Source organism: Mustela putorius, unplaced genomic scaffold (genome assembly GCF_011764305.1).
Source record: "Mustela putorius furo isolate JIRA1106 unplaced genomic scaffold, ASM1176430v1.1 tig00003853_pilon_pilon_pilon, whole genome shotgun sequence".
NCBI classification, from domain to species: domain Eukaryota; kingdom Metazoa; phylum Chordata; class Mammalia; order Carnivora; family Mustelidae; genus Mustela; species Mustela putorius.
The window spans coordinates 86,914,766-86,923,881 of NW_025422005.1; positions in this window are offsets into that span (position 1 = coordinate 86,914,766).

Consider the following 9,116-nt stretch of genomic DNA (forward strand, 5'->3'; position numbering starts at 1 on the left):
TGCATTGATCAGATAAGGCTGAACTACACACATGTAAATATAGCTTCATTTATCAAATCAGTCAGAGTTTTAGCATTTTTGTTATTTTTTTTTTTCCCATGAAGGATGATCTGACAATGGCTGCTGATAATGACTCAGAACTGCAAGTTTACTGACTTCCCTTCACAGTTTTTTTTTCCCCTCCTCAGAGGAAAACTTTCTGGCACCTTTCTTTCTTTACTCTTATCTCCAAACCCCATTATAGTACCTGTCAAGAATTATTCAACACAAAGTCTGATCCTCAATGTCTGTGTAAGACATAAGTCTCAGAGTGATATATCCTTAGCTCTCGATTTCCTACCCCATTCTCCTAATTTCTGCATCTTTCAGAGTTTATTCATGAAAGCATGAAATAGTCCCAATTACATACAGCACATGAATCTCAGAAAAGAATGTTTAGAAAAAGATTCCAGATACAAAATAGTACATCATGTATGAGTCATTCCATTGACATGAGGTACAGAATAGACAAGGCTTATCTATGCTCTCCATAGCAGGATCCTTGTTGCTTTGGAATATAGTGATAGGAAAGGAACATAGGGACGATGTGTGGAGCGAAGAACTATTCTGTTCTGTGACCGAAGTGCTCGTTACATGGGTATGTTCAGTCTGTAACAATTTACTATAACTCAAAAAATGGCAACAGCTTTATTAGAAAATAGTTATTATTACTTCCTTTCACAGATGGGGTGTTGAAGCTTCTGCGAGGCTGATGTCAGGGTCAAGTTACACATTCCTTACACAGCAAAGAGGATCAAATCCAGGCTGCCTGCCTCCAGGGCCCAGGTTCATAACTATTCTGAGGAATCATATCTGCCTGGAAATTATGGCTCCCTCAGGCCTTAGTAAAAGAGCTTGATACTAGGTCTTTCAAATAACCTATGATATTACAGCAGTTTTTCGTATGTCTTTTATATTCAGTCTTTAATGGAAATATTTTACTTAGATCCTAATTATGGAGTTTAATGTGCAAAGTGAGAAATGAACCACACAGGAAGATTGCATTAAATAGTCAATATTTCATACAACATTAAAGAAATTATTTATATCACAAACCAGATAATATGACACAAATCCAAAATACATAGAAATATAATGTGTGATACAAACTGTTAAAACAAGTCATATGAGTATTCTATATGATCAGCATATCCCAAATACATTAGTTTTAAAGAAATTTTCTCACTATTGTGAATACCACATACATTTGTTCCACAAATATTAAAAATACCTTCTAGAAAAATATAACCAAAGGGGGAAAATTTGTCATTACTTTTGAGACCACAGTTTGCCATAAATACTTAGTTGTATTATATTTAATAACTTGAATTAGAAATAAGACATTGAGTTATTTTAATTTTTAATAAATATATATGACATACATACATATACATATATGTCTTACAAATAAATGTAGAAAATATCAGTTTACTAACTGATATAAAATAGCTGTCATAGATTAATATATAATTTCTTTTAACTGCTGATGTGTCAACTTTTTCTCATTAAGATGGGAAATAAAATGTATTATCAGGGAGCCCATAGAATAAGTCTTTTTGACTTCCTGGAAAGAAACCTTTGATAAAGTTCTACATGACAGGATGACAAATAAGCTGAAAGCTTCAAAAACTCTAGGCATCTTATCTAAAACACTTAAACTAGCTCAAATGGATAATGGAGATTACTTTCAAAGTGGTTTATGACCACATTCTTTGCTAAGTGTTAAGTGGAGTTTTATAAGGTCATTCTTTTGAACTCCATTACTTTGAAGGCATAGAAACACTTTTATTCTTAAATGTAAAAGTAGAGGAAATTGTTATTCATCACCATGATATATTTAATAAAGCAACCATTTTTAATTTATATCAAAAAATTATAAAAATTTTCAACTTATAAATTTGCTTTTCATTGCCTTTAGAATTAGCACATGGGCTTTATGTGCTATCACATTTAATATATATTAAAACATTGGAGTATTTTGTATTGAATATTTATGAAAGACCTAGCTCTACAACAAATGTTATTGGTTGAAATATAAGGACATTAAAATCCAAGTCTGAAAACGTGGGATCTATGAAAACGAGACTGAATTTAAATAATTTAAATCCTACTTCTCTCCCTGAATGATCCAAGAAGTATCAAAGAACTGGAAAACTCCATTTTCAGGGAAGCTACAGTATGGGTACAACTCCCAAAACACAAGGTATGAAAACTGTATCTGCCAAGATACAGTGAGATGTGGAACAAATTGCAGAAGGACATGGGAGCGTAAAAACCACCTCTCAGGATAGGTGCCCCTTACCTGAAATGACTGTTTCCCTAGAGGATTGTCATCAAAAGTATGAAGCAGCCATGGGGAAGCCAGTGATTTAGAAAGATAATTTCACAGAATGACTAAGGAAGAGATGCTGAGAGAAGGCACCTGTTAATGTGCCATTTTTATTTTTAGATACCCAGATTGCTTGAGAATTGCCTATTTAAAGAAGTGGCATTTAATCTGAGAGTGAAAGGAAAAATAGAAATTAGTTGGTAAAAAATGAAATATTAGGGAATTAAAGGTCGCTAGTGGAGAAAGTGTTTGAACTGTGAATTCAATAAGAACAATCTTAACAAAGGTTTCCTTCTTTTTCTTTTTAAATTAAAAAAAAAAAGATTTTATTTATTTATTTGAAAGAGAGAACATAGCAAGAGAGAGAAAGAGCATGAGTGGTGGAGAGGGAGGGACAAAGGAAGAGGAAGAAGCAGGCTCCCCACTGGGCAGGGAGCCTGATGGACACAAGGCCTCGATCCCAGGACTCTGAGATCCTGACCTGAGCTGAAGGCAGATACTTCACAGACTGAACCACCCAGGTGCCCCTTAACAAAGGTTTTCTAAATAAATTGAACGTGTACCTTATTAAATTGGATATGTTAAAATCCTCTGGCAGTGTTCTGATTGGGTGAAAGTTTTCTTAAGCTTCCCAAAGAGAGGTTGCAAGCTTGTGGTTGTTGCATTGTGATTCAAGGGAGATCAACAGGTCTCTGTCAAAAAAAAAAAAAAAAAAAAAAAAAAAAAAAAAAAAAAAAAAAAAAAAAATACCATTAGGCAGTAACTTGAGATAAGTAAATAATGAAACTGACTAAGATTTAAGCAATGATTTAAGTAACTTTGGAACAGATTCATCGATAAATGCAGTTGGTTATTGACTATCATAATCTAGATAACCATAGTGGTTCATACATACTAAGAGTATGCCAAACAGAAGGAATAGCTGCAAGGCCCAAAGAATATTTATGAAAAAATGCAAAATTGGGGCATCTGGGTGGCTCAGTCAGTTAAATGTCTGCCTTGGCTCAGATCATGATCTCAGGGTCCTGGGATCAATCCCCTCCCCTGCCTCAGGCTCCCTGCTCAGCAAGGAGTCTGCTTCTTCCTCTCCTTCTGCCCCTCCTCCCTGATCATTCTTTATCCCTCTTTCAAATAAAAGAATAAATAAGTAAGCAAAATCAAGAGATATTGGAACAATGAAGAGATATTGGATATTTGCCAAAGATATTTGGCAAAATTCAACACTCTTTCATGATAAAAAAAACAGTCAACAAATTAAGAATAGCAAATAATTTTCTTGACCTGATTAAAAAATACCTATGAAAATCCCACAGCTAACATCATATTTAATAGGGAAAGACTAAAAGATTTCTTCCCAAGAGCAGAAATAAGACAAAAATGCCTGTTTTCATCATTTCTGTTCAGCATTGTATGTAATATAATAGCCAGGGAAATTATGCAGACGACATTCTCTTGTATTTAGAAAATCATAAGAAATGCACTAATGATTGATTTGAATAAATTAAAATAAATGAGTTTAGCAAACTGGTAGGATACATGTTCAGTATCAAAAAATTAATTGTATTTTTATATGCTAATATTGAACAATCTGAAAATGAAATTAAGAAAATTAGTCCATTGGTAGCAGCTAGAAAGAATAAAATACATAAGAATTATTTTTTTTAATTGCAAAATATTTACAGCAAAAACTACAAAACATTATGCCAAGGAGTTTAAAAGATCTAGGAAAGACATCCCATTGCCATAGATCAGAAGACTCAACATTGTTAATATTGTGCTACTCCCCAATTAAATGTACGTACTATTCGGTATAGCTCCCATCAAAATCACAGCTGATTTTTTTTATTTGTTTGTTTGCTTAAAAAAGTAACAACAACAAGATTGATGTGGGAAACAAAGGCAAAAGAAAAAAAATTAAATTTTTTACTACTTATAGCTCACTGACAAGTCCTTGAAACAGAGTGACATTCCTCTAGGAACCCAGCCGCTTCAATATTAATACCTTGCTAAGGGCAAAAAGCAATCTTAGCTCCATGATCCTGTATGTCTACTTTACCCGCCTCCACTCCCCACAAGATATATGTCAGCAATCATCCCCAAGCATGTGGCCCAAAGATATACATCTGAAGGGTCTCATGATCAGCGTTTTACTAGACGGTAATAAATGACCTTTTCCTAACAAGAGCTAGCCCCCTTGAGGTCCTGGAAACCTTGTTTCCAAAATTCCTTAGAGACTTAAGCTATCCCTAACTCCCTCCCAACTTGAAAGTATATAATCAGCCACCCTTCATGCCTCTAGTGCAGCTCTTTCTGCCCATGGGTCCTGTCTCTGTGCTTTAATAAAACTGCCATTTATATCCAAGGCTTCTCGGGAATTCTTTCTTAGCCATCAGCTCAGAACCCCGATGGTTTCCTACATCAAAGATGTTTCCTATAATGCTTATGGAAAGGTAAGGAATCCAAATAGCCTGTTTTAGCTAAAACAGTCTTAGAAACAAAAAATAGTTAGAGGTGTTACATATCAAGATTTTAAAAGCCAGCTATAAGCTGTAGTAATCAAAAGTGTGACACTAAAAGGATAGACATAGATGTAACAAAATTAAGAATCCAGAAATAAACTAACTTATTGAGTCACTTTGATTAAGTCAGTTGATTTCAACAATGTTGTTTCGACAACTCAGTGAGAGGGAAAGATAACCCGTTGAACAAATGGTACTAGGACAGCATAATGAATTTGGACGCCTATTTGATACCGTCTACAAAAATCAGCTGAAGTGGATCGTAGGTCTAAATGCAAGAACTAAGACCATAAAATTCCTAAAAGAAAATACTGGAATTGATCTTTGTAACTTTGGATTAGGTAATGGTTGTTTAGATGTGATACCAAAAGTACAAACCGCCGTATATTAGACTTCATCAGGATGAAAACTTTGTCCCACAGAATGGGACAAAATATTTGCAAATCACATATCTGCGAAGGGACTTACAGAATATAAAGAACTCTTACAACTCAATGATAAAAGTCAAATAACTCAACTAAAAAATAATTTGAATAGCATTTCTGTAAAGAGATACAAATGGACAACAAGAAAGTGAAAAGATGCCCATATCTTTAGTTACTAGAGATGCAAATCAAAACCACAAAGTGATGCCACTTCCCACCCATCAGAATGGCTAAAATCAAGACATTAGCAAGTGAAGGTAAAGATATGGAGAAATTAGAACCTTCACACTTTGCTTATAAGAATATAAAATGGTGTAGGTAATTTGGAAAACATAGTTTTGTAGTTCTTTAAAATGTTAAACTTTGAGTAACCATACAGTACAGCAATTCTAACTTTCAGTATATACTCCAAAGAAATAAAAGTATAAGTCCAAACAAAATCTTGTATACCATTGCAATATTATTCATAGGAGCAAAAAAGTGGAAATAATCTAATTGCCCATCAACTACTAGATGGATGTATTTACCCAAAGAGTTATTATTTGGCAATATAAAGAATAAAATACTGACCCAAATATAATTTGGGTCAGTCTTTAAAACATGTTTTTGTTTGTTTGTTTGTTTGTTTGTTTGTTTTTAAGCAGGAAAAGAAAGTGTAAAAAGAACACATATTGTATAATGTCATTTATATGAAATGTCCATGTAGAAAAATTCATACACATAGAAAGTAGATTACTGGCTGCTTATGCCTAGGGTGAAGGATAAGGAATAGATACGGAAAATGATTGTTAATGTGTATGAGGTTTCTGAAAGTATTCTGAAATTAAATTGTGGTCATGGTTGCACAATTCTTTGAATGTACAAATAAGCTCATATCATAAATTTTAAATTGGATGATTTCATGATATGTGACAGATATCTCAATAAAGCTTTAAAAATAAAAAGCAAAATAGATTCATTTCCTGATTCATGTGGAATTTTATAGTCCAAGAAAAAAAATGATTTTAAAATAAGGTAAAAAAAAATATTTTTGAAGGATTTCAAAGATAAAGCATCAGTCTGGGTTTGACAGAATAAGACCCTGCTATACATCCCCTACCTGGGGAAAAAGCTTTTCAACCATCATATAAAAAGCAACTACCCAAATATAAAGAAGAGTGAATTGAAAGAGACAGACTCAGACTCTGATGGGAAGTTTACACCTACTCAAGAAGGCTGGGCATGTAACAAACCATTTTATCTGTCTGACTCAAGGATCCAAAAAAGTGAGGTCAGGAGTCATGAACATCCAAGAAGGTGGGGGAATCCACAATGAGAGAAAGCCAAGAGAATTTTTTTAGCCCTGTCTGCTTACACCTCTGATTTATCCTGTAAACATGCATGAACCCCAAAATCTCTAAGCAGCTCAAAGACAATAATTTGAATAGCTCTATGATCTGTTACCCTGTAAATACTGGGCAGTACAGAAGCAGAAAGACAGGGGCGGGGTCGGGGGTGGGTGTGAACTCTTGTTTGGTGAAGAAGAGACAACAGCCCTATAACTAAGTTCCTATTGGTCTCGCTTTTAGTCTGAGGGTAAGCAGCATTGGTAAGGTTGTTGAGAGCATATATGGGAACAGGTTAGCTGGCTTGGGGAATGACAAGAGAGAAGCTCAGAAATCCTTAACACTGAAGACAGTGAAGGAATCCCGGAAGTCAGAGAGGGGAATCCCCAAAATCTGTGTCCCACATTGTTGACGCTTTTCTGGGGGGGAAGGGGTTTTGATTTACTGGTACTTTATCTATGATTTTTTAACATATGCTCAAAAATGAGATGTGCCTGTGGGACTCCTGGGTGTTTAGTCAGTTAAGTGCCTTCAGCTCAGGTCCTGATCCCCGGGTCCTGGGATTCTCCCTCTGCCTGCTGCTCCCCCTGCTTGTCCTGTCTCTTTCTCTCTCTCTGACAAATAAATAAAATCTTAAAAAAAAAAAAAAAAAGGAAAGAATGAAGTGTGCCTTTTAAATTTTCTTTCTAATACTAGCCTGTCTGCTTTTGCTATCAAGATGTTATTAGCCTCATGAAATGATATAGGGAGCTTTCTTCCTTTGCTGTTTTCAGTTAACAGTTGATACAGCACAACAATTGTCTGTTCCTGGAAGGTTTGATAGGTCTCTTCAAGAAAATTTGTTGGCTGGTTCTTTTTTGTAACAAGAAAATTTTGAATGTAGATTCAATTTAATAAATAATTTCTTAATAAATAAATCCCATGTATCTAGTTTTTCTTTAGTCAATTATAGTAATTTATGTGTCTAGACTATCCATTTTTTTTTTCAAATTTTTTTGGCACTATGCTATTTAAGATACCACTTTATTCTTTAAAATGTGTTCTATTTATGTATCTATTTGCCTTTTTAAAAAACTTCTTAATATGTTTATTTGTTTCTTCTCTTTTTTCTTAAAACCATGCTGCAGAATGAGTTTATTAATCTTTTCAATAGAGTAGCTTTTGCTTTTGCTTTTTTTTTCTCTTTTACTCTTTCATTAATATATTTTCTTTACCATACCCTTCTTTCTATGCATTGAAGATTTATAATTTTGTTCTATTCCTAACTTTTTTTGTTTTTGCCTGTAGATGGTTTTCTTTCTTTTTAATTTTTTCTGCCCCAGGGGCACCTAATTGGCTCAGCCAGTTAAATATCTGCCTTTGGCTCATGTCATTATCTCGGGGTCCTGGGATTGGGCCCTGATTCAGGCTCTCTGCTCAGCAGGGAATCTGCATCTCCTTCTTCTTCTGCCTCTGCCCCCCACTTGTGCTTGGACTCTCTCAGGTAAATAAATAAAATCTTTAAATTTTTTTCCAGTTTTACTAATATATAATTGACATATAACATGGTATAGGTTTAGAGTATATAACATGATGATTTGATAAACATACACACTGTGAAATGATTACCATAAAATGGTTGATTACCATAAAATGATTACCATAATTAGCCAAACTGATTAACCATAATTAACCAAAATTATTACCATAAAAAAGGTTGGTCAACACCTCCATTAGCTTACATAATTACCTATTGCATGCATGTGTGGTAAGAACATACAGCAACTTTCAAGTATGTAACATAGCATTATTCATTACAATCACCATGCTGTGCACCAGAACTTACCCATCTTATAACTGGAAGTTTGTACCCTTTGATCAAATGACGCTTGAACTACATGTGTGCAGAACAGACCTATGCATTCCAGCTAAAAGTGAAAGATCTTATGTAAGACTAGAGTAGCAAAGAGAGTGCTGTTGAACCTCACCCAAGAAAAATATTTGCTAAAACAGACAAAACAAAACAATATTTGTCACAGAAAGACACAGAATCCAGAATGTCCACTACCTAACTTTCACAGAGTTCAGGGATGCAATAAAAAATTTAGCCAGTAAACCAAGAACTGAGAAAATGAATTATACTTTCAAGAGAAAAGAAAATCAATTGAGTTTGATCAAGAGATGAATCAGATGTTGGAACTGATTTTAAAAATGTTAAAGTGGATATTGTGTCTATCCTCAATGAAGTAAAAGAAAATGTGTTTTTTATGCATAAAACTTTAACAGAATAACTGGAAGTGTCAGCAGAAATAAAAACAATTAAAAAACAAAAGGAAAGAGAAGTTCTAAATTGAAAATACCATGTTAAAAAATAACAAACACACAAAACCTAAAGGACTTAACAGCTTAATGGACATGACTGAGACAAGGGTAAGTGAAGTTGAAGTCAGAAGAAGCGAAATTATTTTGTGTAAACAGTGAACAGAGCCCCAAGTCCTAT